The sequence below is a fragment of the Papaver somniferum genome, chromosome 1 (genome assembly GCF_003573695.1).
Source record: "Papaver somniferum cultivar HN1 chromosome 1, ASM357369v1, whole genome shotgun sequence".
NCBI classification, from domain to species: domain Eukaryota; kingdom Viridiplantae; phylum Streptophyta; class Magnoliopsida; order Ranunculales; family Papaveraceae; genus Papaver; species Papaver somniferum.
The window spans coordinates 183,712,280-183,734,319 of NC_039358.1; positions in this window are offsets into that span (position 1 = coordinate 183,712,280).

Below are 22,040 nucleotides of genomic sequence, written 5' to 3' on the forward strand. Positions count from 1 at the left end.
TAATACGGTAGAAACAACAAGATCAGATCACACAACTACAGAGAAAATTGTTGGGTCTGGCTTCACAATCCCAATGAAGTCTTCAAGTCGTTAAACTACAGGGTCTCGATAGAAACCTAAGGTTAAAGGAGAATCGACTCTAGCTAATACAACTAGTATCACACAGAAGGTGCGCGGATTAGGTTTCCTAGTTGCTAGAGTTCTCATTTATATAGTCTTGCAAATCAGGGTTTGCAATCTAAGTTACCTTGCTAACAAAGCATTCAATATTCAGTGTTACATGAAAACCTGATTATATTCAAGCTAATATCTTTCAACAGTTATATCGAACTTAGCTTGTTACACACAAATGAAATGCACGTTTATTTAGGTTTGTGTAACCGTACCTAAACATATACACTTAGTTGGTTCAACAGTAGTTAACCAAATGGTTAGCCATATGAGCACTTTCATGTCAACCATATTCATCTTCAGCATAACTAGTTCGAATGACTCAAGAGAACTAGTTAGAGAGTTGTTCAATTGCTTAAATCTCATAGAAGTATACAAGGCACAATTGAAGCAAAAACGATTTGATTCACTCGAATCAATTCATGAACTTTATAGCCACGGTTTGCAAGTATTCATTCCTTAGTTTATGTAAGTTTAAGTTCACAAATAATCGTTTTTAGAAACTAACCCGCATACTGGTACGCATACTTAAGTACCCGGAATAAGTTTGTTTTCAGTTCACAAACTCCAACATAAATTCACGGGATGTGAACTTCGGACAGTACGTGGACTTCAGTTCCGGTTTTCCTGAGCAACAAAGTACGCATACTTTGATTCAAGGAATAAGGACTTACACACGTATGAGTTATCACACAATGTTTATATCCTTTCAAGGTTATATTCTAAACTCTCATTTCAATCATTGAAACATTCTTAGAGGACGTTATATAGTTGTTTTTCACAAGTTATTTTCTGTGAAAGCGATTTTCAAGTAATTGAAACTAATATGACTTTCGTCACTAGTAAAGATGAACTTGGCCGAAGAGAAATCTTACCAACACATATTTCGAGATATAGATAAGCGAGATAAACTCGGATCGAAATAGCAAATGTGTATAATCATAGTCTATATAGCAATATGACTTTTGTCTCAAGATTGGAGAGAGAGTGGATACACTTTTGAGTGATAGATAAGTTCAAGTCTCCACATACCTTTTAGTCGATGAAGTTCCACCAGTTCCTTGAGTAGCTCATCGTCTTTGTATGATGATTGCCATGGAGTCTAGAGCTCAACTACACTTTATATCCTAGTCTGAGACTTAGCTATGAGTAGACTAGAAATCAAGACTTATAGTTTTGGAAACTAAACTTGACAACAAGCTTGAGATAGCAACGCTTGCGAGTTTGACCGAGCAGTGCTCTAACAGAATCAACATGAAAAAATAAATAATCCTCTGCAAAGGCTAAAAACAAGAAACGTCATGTTAAGAGTAAAAAAGCCACACTGTCTTAGAAGATTGTTAAACAGTATATTTAGGGAATGGAATAGAAGAGGTTTTGTAGGCGAAGATCTCTTTTTAGTTTTTGAAAAAACGTTTAAGTTCTTGGAATACATTGCAATGATCTTGAGTAAGGAGGTTCCCATTCGGGTTTCAGTTGCTGAGACCTGTTATCAGTGTGGGATACCTGGGCATTTTATAAAAAGTTGCACATCTACTACATTTTTGTCTACTTCAGATGATTTCGGAATATCATCTCTTGATCATTATGAGGATGAAGAAACTAAACTGAAAGACTATCACGCCAGATTGGTTTCTGAGCTTTTTGCTCATCAAACCTCTTGTTAGCAAGATTCTGGATTCACCCCATCATGTATTTATTTGAGATGGGGAAAGTAGTAGTAAGGGTTTGTTTCTGGTTGTTTTCTATGTTCCGTAATATGTCTATCAAGTGTTTGAAATTCATGATCATGTAACGGATCCCTGGTAAAGGAAGAATCTTGTAATAAATCATGATCACATCACACATTGTGGAGCTGGCTCCAGTTTCACGATGTCATAAGGTCAATATAAATTACAGGTCTTCTATGTTCGTTAATGTCAATATGGTATCTTGTGCTCTGGAACTTTTTCATTGAGCTAACAATAAGATTAATCATCTTATTAAATTGATAATTTTGTCAATTTTTGGATTGACCCGGAAATCGAAAAACTTGGTATGATTGTGCCTCCTAACAGAATGTATTAAAAAAAAAGAAGGAATGTGTTTGAAGTTCCGCACCTGAATCCGGCCAAGCTCATTAAGGCTTTATTAAAAGAGTACGCGTAGTCCCCCTACTCCTTATTCTTCCGTGAGTTCACGAACGGGATTAGAAGTTGAGGTTAGGGTCTCCGAACCGGCGTGATGTCTTCATGATTTGAGTTGTTATTCATAATTTTTGTTCTTCTTCTTAATTGCAAGGAAGTGTATCAAGAAGGAGAAAATCAAGCAATCATCTTCAAAATGAGCTATTCAAGTAAGATCAAATCTATTCTCTTTGTGTTTATTTGGAATATCATGGGAAGAACAAAAGGAGTTAGTAAAAAAACCATGCCTGAGGAAATATTTGAACCCAATCTTAAGGAAGAACCTAGAGTCATTTTTGTCAACAAGGATTGTTATGAAACTTATGAGAGAATTTCAACTACAAAAATTATTCTAAAAAAGAAATTAGAATAAGGGTATATTATAACGGAAGATCGAGCTTGTTTTGATAAATATGAACTAGGAAACATCTTTTGTGGTTTTGAGAAAGGATTTGACCTTATTACTAGAGTTTTTTATGCAAACATTTATGATGTTGATATTAAAAAGTTGAGCTTTAGAACAATGATTGGGAGAGGAAAGATTGTTGTTAATCGAGAATTAATTTCGGAACTCACAAATTTTCCTCTTGGAGATTTTCATCTTCCAAGACATAAAGAAGAAAAACCGTCACTTGAGACCATTTATCTTGAGATTTGTGGAAAGAATGTTGGTTGGAAAGATGGGAAGCTTCCTACTAAAGAGCTTAGCATGCCTCTTAATGATTTTGGTAAGTTGGGTATTCCAAACATCTTTCCTTCCACAATTGAGGATGATCATTGGATTCGTGACTTTGCAGAGTCAGTTTATTTTCTTAAAATGGGTACTCAAAGTCTTGACATACGTGGGTTGATCATTTTTCAAATGATATCAATGGTTGTATCCAAAAATAAATTGGGGTTTCCTTGTCTTACAGCCTTTACGAATTTTAGTTCCTTGTTGATTGGAAACATATCAATACCATCATATCCTAGTCCACGTTTGTCCCCATGAGTTCTTCCTGCATCCAACATGGAAGATAAATTGATTGTGCTATCATTGAGTCTTTTTAGCCTTACAGCTTCGTCTTCTAAGACCTTGATTCTTTCAAGAGCTTCAGCTAGTTGATCCTCAAGAGGATTTTTTATAGGGAAATCCGATTCATGTTGTTTGTTACTCGTTGATTGTTGAGAATTAAACTTTGCTTCTAACTCAACAAGTTTCTTATTCAACAAGTAATGCTTCCTATTAAGATTCTCAAACTCAAGATTTTTTGAGTGTAGATTTTCTTTATTGTCTTTAAGTAGCTATCTTTTATTCTGATATCCATAGAAGAAACCAGAAAATATTTTTCTTAGTTTCCTATTTTCTCTGCTGAGAGGAGTAGGAGTCCAATTACATCTGAGGAAGACAGTTTTTTTGTGGAGACTGCTCCTAGTACTGCGGAAAATTCAGATAGATCATCTTCAACATCTTGATCAATTTCTGAGTCACCATCTTACGAAATCTCATCAAGTTGCTTTTTTAGGCAAGTTTTCCAATCACTAGAGTCTACATTATAGGAGTCAGCCAGTTCAGTAGATTCACAGAAGATGTTATCTTCAAGTGCAGATTTTTTATCTTTACTTACGCTAACTGAATCACTTATTAGATTCATTCTTATAGGTTGGATCGCAACAAACACAGATTGTTAGATCTTTTCGTGTTTGCCTGCTCTGATACCAATTGAAAAGGCGAGGGTACCCAAATATACCTCAAGCTAAAACTTTCCTACCTATAAGTCCTTTCTCCGAAAGTGATTGTCTATGGACTGAGTCGAGACAATGCAACTAATCGGTTCACACTTCGTGTGATCGTTTATGGATACGAGATCGAGACAATACAACAACGAAGTATGTTTACTTGATAAAAAGGTTCGGACTTAATCAAACACAATAGGATTTCTTATCAAGTAAATAAGAATTAACGTTTGTGTAATTTACTTTAATTATAATAAAACAATTATAATGCGGAAATATAAAGTAAATGACACAACAAGATTTTGTTAACGAGGAAACCGCAAATGCAGAAAAACCCCGGGACCTTGTCCAGAATTGAATACTCTCAGGATTAAGCCGTTATACAAAATTAAACCTAACTTCGTATAGTTGAGACCAAGTAACTAAACCTATAGTTCACCTAGTTCTGTCTGTATTCCCACGCCTCCAACTTATGAATAAGTCACGTACTTGGAACAATTCCTTTGGTTCGTATTCTAAACAGTAAAGGAACAACAAATCTGTTTGGTATCAGCTCTATTCAACCAAGTGATGTGAGTCGGACAAAGGCTCTTCTGCTTATCTTAACATAAACTCCTTCGTCGGGTTCTTAGATCTATCTTATGTTCAATCACCAAAGGTAATTGTTAATATTTTGCAATCAATACTTTTAATCACAAAGAATTGTACTGATGCCGGTCTACACAACTAATCAATCCAATCTACCACAAGGATAAACCGATTATAGTTGGATCCTCTTATACCGAAACAAGTATTGTGCACACCAAAGATTATGAACCCCAAATCAGAAATATTTAATATCTTCTTTGTCTTCAAATCTTCTTAGATCTTCAATAAACACCTGCACACAACAACTTGAATCTCTTGTGATCAATCATGCACAGAACGGAGTCTGTTAACAATGGATTATCACAAGATCGTCTTTAGCACTAACAACAGTCTAAAGATCCATGTCGAAACTTCGATCTAGTTTGAGTGAATCTTATATCAGAAGAGAAGATTCTCAAGCATAAACAAACTAGGTGCAATCAAAGTTCAACCACCGTTAGTCAATCAAATCAATCGAAAACACAAGATAAACCACAATTATCTAGTTTCCCGCCAACGGTACTCGTAGAGCTTCTCAATCCTCAAGAAGACTTTAAACCGAGGGGTCGTAAGAGATTTCGCCTAATTAGGTTACTCTCCTCTTCAAATAGGCGGCTACACCAGTAACAACACAACCGAAGAAGTTTGCTGTCACGAAGGATTAGTTTGCTAGAAATGCAAACTTCAAGTACTTATAGACAAGAAAGTTTGGACACCAAGGAATTTCTAAAACAGAAAATATTCTCAAAGATATTCAATATATTCCAAATCCGGTTTTCATAATTCCTGGAAATGCTCTGTCCAAAATAATGACCGAAAATCTCTTTGGAAAATCTCAACTAGTAAATGCACATTACTAATTCTCATTTTCCTAAAATAAGATTAACAACCTTAATTAAAAGATTCTTAACTTATTTATATTTCGATCCTGGGATTTTCTTCCTGGAGCTATTAAGGAATAACTTTGAACAATAAAAGATAAACATTACTGTACGTGTTCAAAGTATGCCGACATCCTTACTTTGTAAGTCCTCTTTCATACTTACAACCTTGAAACCGATTTTCCACACTTCCAAAAAAGTTTAGAATTGGGTCATCTGACTTTCAAGAACTATGCGATTGATTAAGAAACACTCAATCACAAATCATGGGTTTAACGGTTCTACCAAAACAAGTTTCGTTTCTACCTCCATGTGAGTATTGTGCAAAGTTACACTAGCTTTCCAAAATTCGGTTGACTAGGTACTAGGATAGGTTCCCTACATATATATGGTATCTAATTCATATGTGTTGCACATGTCCATAGGATCGGTTCTCCTTTGCCTAAAAACGTTTTGCACATGTCCATAGGATCGGTTCCCCTTTCTGCTACAAACTTGTTGCACCTCATACAAGGATCGATTCCCCTTTGTGATATGTTGCACCTCTTCATAGGATCGGTTCCCCTTTACCCAGATTCGGCTCAACAAAACACAAACTCGATCATACCATCTCAGTTGATTACTTAAGATCGGTTTCACTAATAAAAGTCATACCAATACATAAGTCAGACCTTTGTGAATAGTTTTACCAAGAACACAAACAAGACGTGAACGGTTATACTAGATCACACATATTGGATGTTCACAAGATATGAAATGAATAACAATCCCAATAACGCCTGGCGATTTTCTTTTCGATTCATAAACAAGTTTATGAACTTATTTCCTTAAAACACATGTACAATATTATTTCCTAGGATGAAATCATCACCTCATACCCACACATAATCACAATAGCATTTAAACGATTATGTCGATGTCTTATCTACAAAGTTTAACGGTTAAGCAATAAACTTCATATTGTATTCCTTAATTCTATGTCTATCTAGAGTGTTCATGCTTCGTAGTTTCGTTTTCAATATGCACGACTTGAAAGATACGTTAGGGAATGAAACAGTTCAAGTCAAATATTACTAACCTCAAGTGGAAGGATGATGTTGTCGTTGTAGCTTCTTACTTCTTCACTTATTAAAGTCTTCGCAATACTTGTAATGTCTCATATCCTAATACTTTCAAGCTAACCTATACGAAGTTGACTCTAGTACATAATCAAGCGTCTCTTAAAATGAGTTTTGATTCACTAAAATATGACAACCAAACTTGACATACCAACGCTTGGTGGGTTCAACCGAGCTATGCTCTAACAAGTTTGGAAAGTTAGCCAAAGAACTAAAGGCTATTTGATGTTCATTTAAACACCTAAGAATTTAATCATTATATACACACAAATAAGTGTTTAAGTAATCAATGAAGTCTTAGAAGTGTTTAAGAGAGTTCTAGCAATGCTAAACATATTAAAATAATAAGTCCTTAAGTATTTCCTAAACATTGTCGGGACAGTTAGTACAACGGTTCGCCAACCTTATGGCTTGTTCACGAGTCAGGTTGCTACTGTTCGTGAACCAGGCTCGCAAACCCTATTAGACTACCGAACTCAGTTAACAACGGTTCGTGAACCGGGTTTGCCAACTAGTATCCTATTATTCCAACTTATGAAAATTTAGTTCACCATGGTTCGCCAACCGGGTTCGTGAACTGTACCCAACTGAACTTGTGGTTTACGAACTGGTTCGCCAACCTTCCTGCATTTTTGTAACTCAGATATCTATGTTTTTCGAACTGGTTCGCCAACTTACCCTGAGTAGAAATATCACTAAGTTCATATTTCTCTCTTATGATGTTTGAAAAAATCCCAAGTGATACAATCATTTGAATGCTCAATTGATCCACAAATTAATTCATAGAACTAATATTGTTAAGGACCATTGAACATCTTATTTTTGAATTTTTTCACAAGACAAGCTTAACTCGAAATTTATTCTTTGTAATTATACTAGAAGTCATACGACATGGTCTCAACAGATAAAACGACGATATAGTGAGTAAAATAGAATGGTTTAGTCGTCACATACCTGATACAAAATCTCTCCAAAAGTCTTCGTCGATCTTCAGTCTTCAAGGGTGATCTCTGATACTCAACTACAATTTTAACCTGGTCCGGGACTTGACTTAGTAGACTAGAAATTAAGATGTAGTTTTGATCACCTAACATTGACAACAAGTTTGAGATAGAAAAACTTGTGTGTTCAGCCGACCAATGCTATAACAATTTCCCCATCTGTCAATTTTAGTGACAAAAATTCAATACATATGGATACAAAAATAAATAAACATTTCAGCTTAATCCACTATGCTTGATTTCCTTTATTCTTCAATACACGTCTTGAATTCTTCGTACTTCAAGTTCTTCTAATGTTCTGCATGTGTTCGTTCAGCACTTTTGTTGTTGAAGATCAGTAGCTATAAAAACTTATGGGAATACTCATAAAGAGCTCGTTATAAAGAAATATAATATTGTTACCTTCCTCAAATTCAATTTCACCACAATTTTGAAGCAATACTACGGTGATATGTTCTCCCTCTTAGTCAATGCATACTACTTTTGCAAAATAGGTAAAACCTATAGATAATAATTCACTCCCCCTTACATGATGCTCCGTAAATCCATATGTAATGTAATAAGATACTACTTAATAATTCTCCCCATTTTTGTCAACAAAAATAGGCAAAGGTGAAAAATCAGGATAATCATGAATCAACCAAAAGAGTTTCAAGACTATATAACACATACTAACCTTTAGTTTAGACGATTTCAACCAAGAAAAACATCTCCTACATTCCACATCCACTCTCCCCATAATGATATTACCATTAAGCACGAGTTCAAAATAACTCCCCCTTATTAAATGTCATTCCCAGAAGAACAACATGACCGACCTTTACTTTAATCACAAGAGAAGGATATTCTTGTACTTTAAATTTATTCGCCAATTACGAACAAAATGAATTTGATCCAATATTTTTCTTTTTTCTCGCCAATTACGAACAAAAAAGTTAAAAATAGCGATCTTAATGTTAGAGGCACTAAGATACAAGATTTTTGTGAGAAAAACCATACACAAACTATTCTCTACGCCATTTACGAATAAGAGAACAATCAGTGCCATATGACTCAACATAAGAATTATAACTTCTCTAGCTATGTACGAACATAAAGATTAAAGTTCACCACTTATTCCTTGGTGGCGAAACAATCAAGGGAGTGAGTAAATCCCTAAAGAACATCTTACAGAATCTTGTAGCAGTTTATTCACAAAAGTGTAATCGTGGAGAGATCAAAAACTACAAATCTAAAAATAATTTACTCCTCTTTTGCAAGAGTGAAATAGCTTAACCCATGAGAAATATGAGATATATTCACCAAAGAATGATAGAAAAGAACAAATCTCATAAAATAAAATAATCAATACAGATATATAATCCAATAAGATTAGGTTTTCAAGTCATCTTTAAACATAAAAACTACTCCAAAAACTAGTGTTCCTCCTTAAACAATAAGAACAAAATTCCTACAAGGAGTTAACTAGTAAAAGAAAGATAATCTCTAAGAGATTGTGCAGAGAATTCCTTCTCATTATTGAAGAATACATTGATGATTAGATCATTCAATTCTCTTGCATCTTCAAAGATATCAGTTAACTCACTAAGCTCTGTTTCAAGACTAGACAAGGTAATTTTCCATAGATTATTAAGCTTTTGTTCATAGTGAGTTATCTCTTTGAAGGAATGATTAGTCTTCAATAATAAATCGTTTCTCTTTGTCACAAAACCCTTCACATTGGCTCTAAAATCATTGTCACCGTAATAAGTGGACAACAAACATGTTGTTGAGGAAGAATCTGCATCTTATGAAGATTTTATTTTTTTGGTTCTTGATGAAGTGATTCCTTCACATAGATAAACATTGACGGCTTCAACTGCATCCTTCTTTGTAACACGTCTAGTAATAGGAGCCATTGAATTCTCTACCTTAATTGGGAGTTGAAAGACATGAGTATATGTATAGAAAGGAATCATACCAAGAATTTCATGAAAATAAGGAAACTGATATATTAAACAAAACATTCCGTAGGAAGTTCGTGAACCAGTATATCAAGGGTGACGGAACCCAATAGTATACCCTTAATACTTGAGAAACACAAAACACTGATAATTTCTAGAGTTTAAAAGACAAAATATTATAACATACTTGAGCAACGTTGAATCAAAAAGCATGATTCACTAGATGTAATTTTGTGCAAACCTCATATTGTTAAGTCAATATTGTGAGGTTGCAGTGATGGGGTGAGTAGGACACTCACCACTCATGTCGGGTGACACAATATGGTTAATTACGTTATTTTTAGCGTTTATGGGCTTCCATTTTATTTTCTCACGTTGAGGCTCTGAAGAATTTGTAAGATTTTTCAAAGCAATATTCATCATTTCCATATCATTCTGAAGTTTGACAAGAATGTTATCATTTTTCTTCGACCTCTGACACTTTCCATTAGAATGACCACAACTTCCATAATAAGTGCATTGTACGGTTAGAGAACTTTTAGAAGGAACTGACTCACTTCTACTACCATGAACACTTTCACTCTCCTTGGATCCAACAAGAATGAAGGTATTGTTCTTGGTGAAGGAGGTGTTACTCTAAAACCCAATTTCACTCATGTTACCAAAGGACTTTTGACCAAACAACATAGCTGAGATCTTATCAAAACTTCTTGAAAGACTTTGTAAGTCACACTTGAGTAGACAATCTCTTCTTCCTTAAGAGACATATTTTTAGTGAAATTTTCGTTGAGTTTGTAAAACTCTTGAGTTTTCACAAGAAGAGATGTTTCAACTTTTTCCAAGTTTCTCTTTAAACGAGTATTTTCACGTTGAATCTTTTCGCTCTTATTCAAGAATTCAAGAATCTCCTTATCTGATTCACTATCTAAGTCAGAATTAGGATCTACAGGTGTTTCTGAAGCAAAGACAGAATTCTTTGTCGAATCTTTAGAGGGAATATCAGCAGGCATATCATCGAGAGAAACTATGAGATTATTATTTCTTTGATAGTATTCCTTACTTGGGAATTCCTTTGCATATGTCCAAAACCATGGCACTTAAAGCATTGAAGTGAATAATTTTCATCATAAGAAGAAGATTCATCTTGAAAGTTTGATCTACTGGCCTTTTCCAGAACATCTTTCTCTTCGTGATCTCTTGAGAAGATTTCTGATATACTGTATAATGAAGAACATGGTAGCACCTACCTCATCATGATCGCTACAACATTCATCATCCCAGGAAAAACTTCCCTTTGGAGGAGAAATGCTTGAATTAGTCACGACTTCTAGAGCGGAGGCTTTCTCTTTAACAAAGAGATGTTCATGATGAAAGATATTTATCTTTCCAACAAGCGTGCTTCTAGAAAGTGTATAAAGGTCGTTTTCTTCCATGTGGTGTGTTTCTTAGACTCGTATTGAGCTAGAAAAGATCTCAGAATTTTCATCACAATATCTCGTTCAGGAATAGTCTTTCCTAGTGAATAACATGGGTTCACTATTTCAGAAAATTTGTGATTAAATTCTTCAAACGAGTCTTCATCGGCCATACGAAGGTTTTCCTAGTCAGAAGTTAGGTTTTGAAACCGTGCTTCCTTTTTTGCGGTATTCTCTTCAAATACAGTTTCTAAGATATCCCAAACATCTTTTGATCTAGTGCACGTAGACACATGATATTGAAGATCTTGGATTGTAGCGTGGATAATGGCGTTCAATCCATCGGAGTTGTGATTAGCATCTTTGATTTCATCATCATCATATGCCTTTATGCCTTTAAGAACATCAGCTTCTCCTTGTCCAACCATTGGAGCATTGTATCCTCTTACAACAAGAACTCATGTACGAAGGCACGAGATTTAATGAACGCATAACAGTTTTCCACCATAAGTAATCTGTGTCTTCGAAGGCTGACAGAGAGTTAATTGAGATTGCACTCTTGTCCATAATATAGCTCGCTTCAAACACAAGCTTATTAGGTCTAACAATGTTCGTCTGCTCTAATACCAATTGAAAACACAGGGGATACCAAATACACCCAACTTTTCCGTTTGGCAACTTGTATAGACAAAGTTTAATACAATAGCAAGTATACCAACCAAATGATCCTTGACATTATAAAGTTTATATCTCAACCTCTACTCAATCAGTATGTATATAGACTTAGATTCCATGAACTTGATTGTTAAGCAAAGTACTTGGACGATCTCAAAAATCAATATCCAAGATCAATCTAGTTGTATCCAAATAATCTGATCGAAATTCTTCCAAGTGATTAAACTTGTTATCTATCTTTCAAGATACAAATTCTACAAGAAAAAAATCTCACAATTGATTACAATTAAGCGGACGTATATACTTAGATTGAAATACAAACTTGTGCAAATCCAATTTTAAATATAAATAATATAATACGGGAAAGGAAAAACACAAGACACCAGAAATTTTGTTGACAAGAAAACCGTAATAGTAAGAAAAACCTGGGACCTCGTCCAGATTGAAAACCACACTGTATTAAGCTGCTACAGACAATAGATAACTATCATACTTTGGGTTGGAATGTAATTGAGACCGAATCCACCCTCCAAGCGATTCAGTTACAATCGCGCTCCTTATGTCTATTGAACCTCGAAAGGATTTACACACTTGATTCCCTTAGCTGATGTCCTTTACAGCATAAGAGTTACTTTAGCTGAAGTGAAGACTGTTGATACCAATCTTCCTCTAACATATAAGACTATTAGACTTCCGTTTAGATCAAAGATCAAGGTGTGGAAATCTGTTTGCAATAGACAAAGCTAGCAAACCTCACAAATCGGGAATTTACGACTTCCGAAGAGCAGCCTAGATTCTTAACTACCTCTCAAGAACAATCTTTGAAATATCAAATAAGACCAGTATTTAGATATCTATCTTGACGAATCACAAAGTCTGAGACGAAGAGAACTTTACGATTACTATTTATCTTGGCTAAAAGGGATTATGAGAACCTCGACAACAGAAAAGCAAGATCAGGATTCACGAACTACCATGGTAAAGATAGTCGGACATGGCTTATCGAATCCCCAAAGTGAAGTCTTTTAGTCGTAGACCTAATTATGTTTTTCAGAGGAAACCTAGGTCAATATAGGACGACTCTAGAATCAACAAGGACATAAAGTGTGATGGATTGAATTTCCCAGTTAAAAAAATATCTCTATTTATAGTTTGAAAGACCAGGGGATGCTTAGAATTCAAGATAAGATAACTTGATAATTAAGCAAACACATTAGGACTTCAAAATACAATAAAAGAGTATACACATAGGTTCAGTTACTGAACCATGTATAATGACTGTTCGGTTTGGCAAGTTAGTCGAAGAACTAAAAGCTATTTGATGTTTATTTAAACACCTAATAATTTAATCATGATACACACACATAAGTGTTTAAGTGATCAATGAAGTCTTAGAAGTGTTTAAGAGAGTTCTAGCAATGTTAAACATACTAAAATAATAAGTTTTTAAGCATCTGCTAAACATTATCGGGACAGTTGGTCAACAGTTCGCCAACCGTAGGGATTGTTCACGAGTCAGGGTCCTATGGATCGTGAATCGGATTCGCTATCCCTACTAGACTAACAAACTCAGTTGACAACGGTTCGTGAACCGGGTTCACCAACTGGTAGCCTATTATTCCAACTTATGAAAATTTAGTTCGCCATTGTTCGAAAACCGGGTTCGTGAACTGTACCCAACTGAACTTGCGGTTTGCGAACTGGTTCTCCAACTTTCCTGCATTTTTATAACTCAGATATCTATGGTTTGCGAACTGGTTCGCCAACCTACCCTGAGTAGAAATATCAGTAAGTTCATATTTCTCTCTTATGATGTTTGAACATTCCTAACTGATACAATCATTTTCCTGGGAAATTTTCAATTGATCCACAAATTAATTCATAGAACTGATATTGTTAAGGACCGTTGAACATCTTATTTGCTAAATCATTTTGAGATTTTTCACCGACAAGCTTGACTCGAAACTTTTTCTTTGTAATTCTAATAGAAGTCATACGGCGTAGTCTCAACAGATATAATGATGGTATAGTGAGTAAAATAGAATGGTCCAGTCTTCACATACCTGATACAAAAGTTCAAAAGGTTTTCTTCGATCTTTAGTCTTCAAGGGTGATCTCTGATACTCAACTACACTTCTAACCTAGGCCGGGACTTGACTTAGTAGACTATAAATCAATGTATACTTTTGATCACCTAACATTGATAACCTGTTTGAGATAGAAAAACTTGTGGGTTTAACCGATCAATGCTCTAACACCTCGTCGTTGGAATGTCGAAGAAACAGGTTGGTCTCGTTCCCCCTAGGATTAAGATAAAGAAGCAGAAGTTTCTTGCTATCAGGATGATCTGTCCAATTAAACCGAACTTCTGATCCTTGGTTTTTTTTATGTAGATTGCGGAAGTAATCAATCAAGAAACCAGCAGTTGTATAATCATAAATTTCATACACCTGAGACTTATCAATCATTATGTAGCAATCTCGCGTGCGGCCAATGAACTCGTTCATCAGGAGAATAACATTTCCATCCAGTTGAAAGGCACCTCTTTGGGGTTGCAGATTTGTGATCACTTCACAGAATAACGGATTTGATCATACAAAGGAACGATAAATCCAACCCTTAATTACCCTAAATTGATTCTCACTTTATGAGCATTCCATTCTTTCTTCTCAACCCACCGAGTATCCATAGCAATGTCTTTTGAAGAGCCTTCAGGGATAGTAAGTCTGAATCCACACTGTTTAAATTATTTTATAAAGTTTTCAACATGTTTGGAGGAGGTTTAGAATATTTTCTAGGAGCCATGGAACCAAAACAAAAGCCAAAATTATTAGGTGAAAAACTGATGCAAAACTGAACATCAAAGGAGTTCTCACCAGTCTTTACCTTGAAAGCAGGACTTATAGAAGAGACATTTTGATCATATAATGAAAAATAACAGAATGTCAACAGAGGATATTTTATACGGATATTCTCTATGGGGTATTTAAAGCATTAAAGATGGGAAGATTCAATAGCCGGTCATACAGGTGATGAGTCAATGGACTGTCGATTGTCTACGAAAAACACGGAGATGTGGTGACAGTGAGTAAAGACGTGACAAAAATTACAAAGTTGAGGGGTTATCTTCCCATCCTTCCCTTGAACGACAGATAAGAGAAGAGGAAAAATATATGGACAGAAAGTCACTCTGCCACGTGGAAGCATCCCAAGGCATGAACATGTGAAAATTATGTTCCTATGATACACCAGGGTAAGGCTCTTCCCGCATTGGAGATATAATCTACCACCCTCACAAGATAATAACACGTATAAAGTACCAATAGAATATCAACCGTCAAGCTCAAAGTTGGTTAGTTGAGCATTAAATGAGCGAACAGAGTAGTTAAAACGGTCAAACTTGACATCCAGTAAAGCCTGACGGGACAAGTGGTGAGAAGGTATTTGACGAAGGACAGAGTGAAAGTGACAACACAATTAGAGACCATCCCGACGAGATTGACTTGCGAAGATCGTTGTGGCGAAGATAAATCCCTCAGCAAGAGAACACAACGAAGACTCTCAATAAGCGAAACGAGTAAAAATCCTGAGTTATCATCCACTAGCGTAATCTTTCTATATACGGGAATGAGAACAATGTAATATGGCTAAGGTTTGATACTAGATGTTAGGCATATAGAGAGAGAGAGTTCTTCACTGTGAATCAATTTGTGTTACACTGTCTACTTGTGTTCATCTTCGTACATAGTGAAATCACCTCGTGGATGTAGGTTTTAACACTGAACCACGTAAAATCTCTTAAGTCTTACTATTTCAGTTAGCATATTCATACATATCCTGGCCATACATTTGTGAACTTGAATGATGCTTGTATTTAGATTTAGGAGCGATCTATGGGTGTAACTGCAGGTTTTTCATGCGGTTACAAACCTAACAGTGTGAATTCCTTACGAGTTTTAACTCCAGACCTACATCCAATCCATTAATACGCAGGTTGGGTACATACCCATAGGAAAATCGGATGAGACGGATCAGGTCAAAAATCAATTTAGCAAAGTATATAATTGGTTTTAGTTTGAAAATTTTTCAGGATGTGTTCGTATCTGATTGACACTGAAAAATAGGGACCTTGGGTTGGGTGACAGATGCTCACCCCAGAGTAATCAGTTTCCGTGTGCTTTCTCACTTTACGGATACTCAGTTTTCATTTTTCAGTTGAAACGAATACTCAGTATCCGTGCCTTTTTACATGGAAACTAAGTTTCCGTTTCTGGTTTTCCAAGTTTTACACTAAAACTTTCCTTTTTCACTATTTTCTTTCTACTAAAACTCTTTTTTTTTAACTCTAAATTATCTTTTTTACCTATACAATTCCAACAGAAAAAAAAAAGATTGGGAAAAAAAAGACGAATAATTGGTATCCGTTAGCATTATTTATATGTAAATTGCATTTCCACGCAATGTTGATAATATAAGAGAAGTTCCTAAGGACTCAACAAACTTGAAGTTTGTTGATTCTGATCCCACTATGGACTCAACAAACATGAAGAATGGATGTTCAAACCAACAAATTTGTTGGTTTGTTCATTGAGTTGGAACATGTAGCGCGCGTTTGATGAAAGGCCGGGCGATCGTACCACAATCGCTGGAGTTGGAAGGAAAAACTCTAGCGTTTGAAGCAAAAACGCTCCCTTCTTTTCTCTCTCCCAAACCAGGTTATTATATTTAGGGTTTATTTTTTTATTATTTATTTTATTAGTTAAATATTTTGTGGGCCCAAACTTTTATTAGTTTATATAAATGAAATTATTAGTGGGACCCAGCTCTTATTAGTTTATATTAATAAAATCACTAGTGGGTCCCTAAAATATCAGATTTGTTCATTTTACCTTGTTTTCCATAGTGGAAAATGCAGTTTGTTCATCCACGTGGCTCAACAAAATAATAAATTTATTGATTTCCATAGGAATTGCCCTAAGGGATAAAAATATACCATGATGAGGTTGCCTTGTAACCCTTATCTCTTCTCTACAAATAAGGGATAGAGAATAGATATTCCACACCATAGCCTAGTATAGAGAATAGATATATAAAAACAGAGTTTTTTCGAGCGCTCTCATTAACCGGAGCTTCTGGCCCCATCATTTAAAAATTCGATCAATAAAATTCAAATAGAATCTTTTAGCCCCACAATATATTTTTCAACCAGTCGTATTTGAGAAAAAAATATTACCTAAAACAGCTAAATCTAACTAAATGTCATAAATCACCAAAAATATATTATAAAATAGGACATTATATATTTATTCTAATTAAATAAAATTTATCATCAAACTAAAATAAATTACATCGTGATATTATTGTTTATCATGATTTCATCACAATATTAAATTCTCATCACAATATTAAATCAATCAAAATAATAAAACTGAGAAAAAATAATCCAATATCCAATGTCCCATTACACCTCTTATAATGAAACTAATTTTATTTACATCAAGACTACTAAAAAAAACTAACCCCCAATTGTGGTTTACAATCATAATTCCGGTGAAATTAACAAGGTTTTGATCGAATTTAGATTAAATGATCAATATTTAAAATCACAACATATAGAGTGTGGATTCTTACCCATAGACCGAGGCGTGCTTCCTCTTCTTCGGTGATTGTTGATCCTTAATCATGTTCAGATGGTGGAGAACAAAATTTTTAATAGAAAATCGCAAAGATAATATTGAAACATTATATCAATCAAAACATTGAGAGCTAGAGAAGAAAATCATTAATAGAAAATAAAATGAATTCCAATTTTTTTTCTTGATATTGTTCATTACATAATTAAACATTAAATATGGAAAAGAATTATCGTTTATTCTAGATATTGCCATATATTGATACTTTACCTAAAATTGTTTTCTTAAAGTATTGAAATAAAAAGTGCATTTGTTCAAGAGTAGCAGTCAATATTTCAAAATAATCCTTTTAGTATTCTCCATTCCATAAATAAAACTATATATGTATTTCTAGAAAATATCTTCAATATATTTCGGATAAAATTATCGCAACAATCTATAGTGGTTATGGATATTTCCTTAAAAATGTTCTTAAGATAGAAACAGAATAATCCTTTTAGGTTCTTATTGGTAAATATGACATAATTCCAAAAATTACTGTGATCTTTTTGTATATAAGAACACAAGACAAGCCTCATTCATTCTACGTCGCGTCTCCGCTTTAAAAATGGTATGATTTTTATTTATTTATTTTAAATTTTTGTTTGGGTTTATATTTGGTTCTTGGTTGATTTTCTTTAATAATGGGGGCCCTCATTCTTCATCTCAATCGTCCTTTTTTGCATCAACAGGTATGTAATTGTTCATAGCTTTTTCTGCAAATGCTCCATTATGTAGTTTTTCTAACTTTCTCATGAACACTACATTACTTTGTGTTGACCTAATTGTCGTCTGGTTTGTGGCTATTGCGGAAAGTGTATTCGACGGATTTAACATTAATTGTTAGATCTGCATTTGAAATTTCTGAGTATAAATTTGTATTTTTTATGTTGATTGTTGAATATGGGTTTTCACTAATCTGTTACTGGTTTTATCAGCTGATGAAATAGATCCGGGTGCGATGATAATAATGTACGAGGTTCACAGGAAGAGCGACTCTTCTATTTTTTGGTGTTTGACCTACAACTGTTGTGTTATCAAATCGGTAAGGGTTATGTTTTATTTGCTTTCATCAGTATTATTTTCTTAATATTATAAGCTTTGTTATTTTTATGATTTTGATGAGAAAAATGAGGTTATGGTTCTTAATACGTTAACGTAATCGCTTAGTATTTGAACCGAAAATTTTATAGTTAAATGTTTGTTTTGGTGACGTAAATTTAGTTGCAATTCTTGATTTTGTTTTCTTTTTTTTTCAGTGGTTGCGGTATGGGAAACGGGTACCAAAACAGCAAAACAACTAAACGCGCATTTTCAAATATCACATATCAAACAATGGAGATTTTGATATTACCATATGAATATGGCATGAATCTGGTAGCTTATCATTTCAATTATTTTATCTCCTAGTATCTTGCAGAAAGGAAAAACTTAATTATTTTTTTAATCTTTTTGGGATCTTTTGACGATCTTATACTTACGATGACATGTATTTTACAGACTTAATTCAAGAATAATATAGTTTACTTACTGTCGCATCTGTTTTTCTTTTTGATGTTCACTGCAGCTCTCGGCACTGTTTTAGACATAATACAAGGAGTTGGTCAATAAGAAAAAAGTGAGTCAATTTTCATACCAAACATCATTATATGTTGCTATTTTGTTTGAGACCTTTATTCACTGTGGCCATGATTCGGTTAGAGAAGAAGGTAACCACTATCATTTGATTTTTATTGGTATTATTTTTTTATTTTCGCTGGTTAGTTTTCTTTTGTGATAATTGCGTGGAACATTATATCTTCTTTTAGTGCACCAAAGATAAACCAATCTTGGGGTCTTGCCGTCAGTACTAAATCTGGCAAGAAGAAGTAAAGCTAAGGATGGTGTGGTTATGGATTAAATGTTGCGAAAATTATCAATGAGACAACTGCAGTTGACAGGTTGACAGAAAATCCAAACAGAAAGTATGTGACCATTACTCCATGTGTCAAATTTGGCATTATGTTGTATTACGATTTTTTATTAAGAGAAGTTGTATTATGTAGATTGATATCTTGTAAAGTCACAGGGGTGGAAGAAGATAATTAATGTGCTTTATATGTTCAAAGAGCACATTGGATAACTATTGTGCGATTTTGTTTGAGGGTGGATCATAATTCATCCAACCAAGCCTATATGTACCTTGAGAATACTTTTCAAATGTTTTTTACTTTATATGGAGGAGAAACAAATTATAAAGTAAAAGAAAAAGCAATTTTCAACTGAAGCGTGGTTATTGTTTCAAACTTAAGTGCCTATGTAGGTGTCTCTGGTGAAAACTATAATACATTTCTAAGGTTGGATCTCACAAGAATATACATTTCATTGGGTGTTTGGAGATTCAGTTACCATAGCCCTCTTTTTATGGTCAGAGGAAGGGACATCTTAAATGACTCCAACGATTAATTAGCTTATATAAACACAACTGTCTAGCCTTTCACTTCCTTACCTCTGCTTGCACCTTTCACTTCCTTACCTCTGCTTGCGAAATGTACTCTTCCAGCCATTTGCTTACACATACCCTTTCTCTTATAGTTCACGAATTCATACTTGCATTCTATCATATGTTTTGCATGTTTTTCCTACCTTTTTCATCCAATAGTTCCCAAATACATACACATACATACACTTACTCAGTATATAATCATCCAATGTGATCCGAATACATTTGTTGCGCTGAAATCAGACACACGACTCTCTTCAATATGTTGGAACTCATGAGTGCGTAAATAACGATTATTCAAACAATCCACATTCATGCAATATATTTTCGACAATTTGTAGAATGCATCTATGTATTAGTAATATACAGTAAAACCTCTATAAAAGAATACTCTATAAGGGGATAAACTCCATAAATGAATAAAAAATTCTGGTCCCAATTTGGCTTAATCTTTGTAAAATTTACCTCTATATAAGAATAAACTCCATATAAGAATAATTTTATATGGTCCCAAAATTATTCTGAAACAGAGGTTTAATGTATATATGGGATTGGTGACTAGGTACGAAAACGACCAATGGTCAAAAAAATCTTGATCTTATCATAAGAGTTCAGTTGCTGGCCTTGACATTTTTTGATGGATATAAAATCATGTTGTATCCATACATTTTTTACTCTTTTGGTGCAGGCAAATGTAAACTTTTCTTTTCAGATGGTCGCACCACAGAGTGATATTAATGTAAGTTATGTGCTTCAAGGGTGGTCTCTAATACAAAGTTCGATTTTGGCTTCCTTGATCAAATTTCAGAAAGCATTAATTTTAGTTGGTCGTGTTGCCCTGGCTATTGCTCCTAACCATGTCTTCTTGGAAATCTTGAGTAATAGAGTTAGTAAAGGTTGGCAGGGAATATCAATTAGGTAGACCACTTACAGGACAGGAAATGGTGGTCAAGAGTAGGCATGTTTTTTCTATTCACATTTGTTTATTGATCTTGGTGAATCGAAATATCACTCAAATGTTCTGTTTATCTACTTATAAAGGGATAACTTTATTTTCGAGATGTTTGGTTTACCATTTGGATATATATTACGATATTTAGGAAAGTCTTTTCCCTTTTCATACTTTTTTTGCGAGGTATTTTCCTTGCTTTCATTTTAATATTTTGCATAGGCAAAACAGGCGCAAAACAACTAAAAAAGAACTTAAAAAGTAAACTCTGGAAGATCCATGAGAAAGGAGCTAAACCATACAACCATGTATATTCACTTTGTAGACTTCAAGAACAATAATAACATAAAGAGACCTCAAAGTTCATTTTTAACGGAGATGGCAAGTGGAGCAACCACGACTCTCGGTAGCCTTCCACAAAAATATATTCAGACATGACAACTGATTACTACTGCATTTTCTTATTTCATAGATCTTCCAAAAAATAGCTAATCAATAAACAAAGGAGAACGAACACATCTTGTGATCTTAAGGTTGGATAAAAATCACAAGCATGTGCTTAATTAAGCAGTAATATATGATAGTCATGGCATGATTTTCTGGCTTCGATTTTCAATGGAAAATATAGACATCTCCCTGGAAATCTAAGATTGCACTTCACAAATCAAACATGCATTATGGTTGCCAAAGATATCGAAAATTTTCCATTGCATAAATTTAATTTTACCGTACAAGAAAATATTCTGATACATTATGCAAGTAATTTCTTAATATTATATCTACATTTTGATCCTATTTTATATTTGACTCTATCCTCTCTATGTTATTTAGATCCTGATTAATTTATTTATGTGAACTTCATAATTTCCATATATAAATATTCTTAGGACAATCATTATCTTTCCTAAGAATATCAAAAGAAAAGGAAAATCAAAAGAAGTCCGCTAACAAACAAAAACATTATTTGGTATCCATTTTATCTTAATTAATGATTTGCCAAAGAGTCTCATTACATAATCAATTACATAATCAAGAAGGAGAAACAAAAATAGAAAGCAGTTGAATAAGATTCTGTTTTAGAGATTATGATGCATCGAGATCTCAAAGATGCTTATACGAAGCATAGACACATAATGATTTGATGGACTAAAAGATGCAAGAATATATCAAAAACAAAATCGTGAGCTCTAAAGATTTAAAGATCATCGAAATTTGAAGAAAGAAT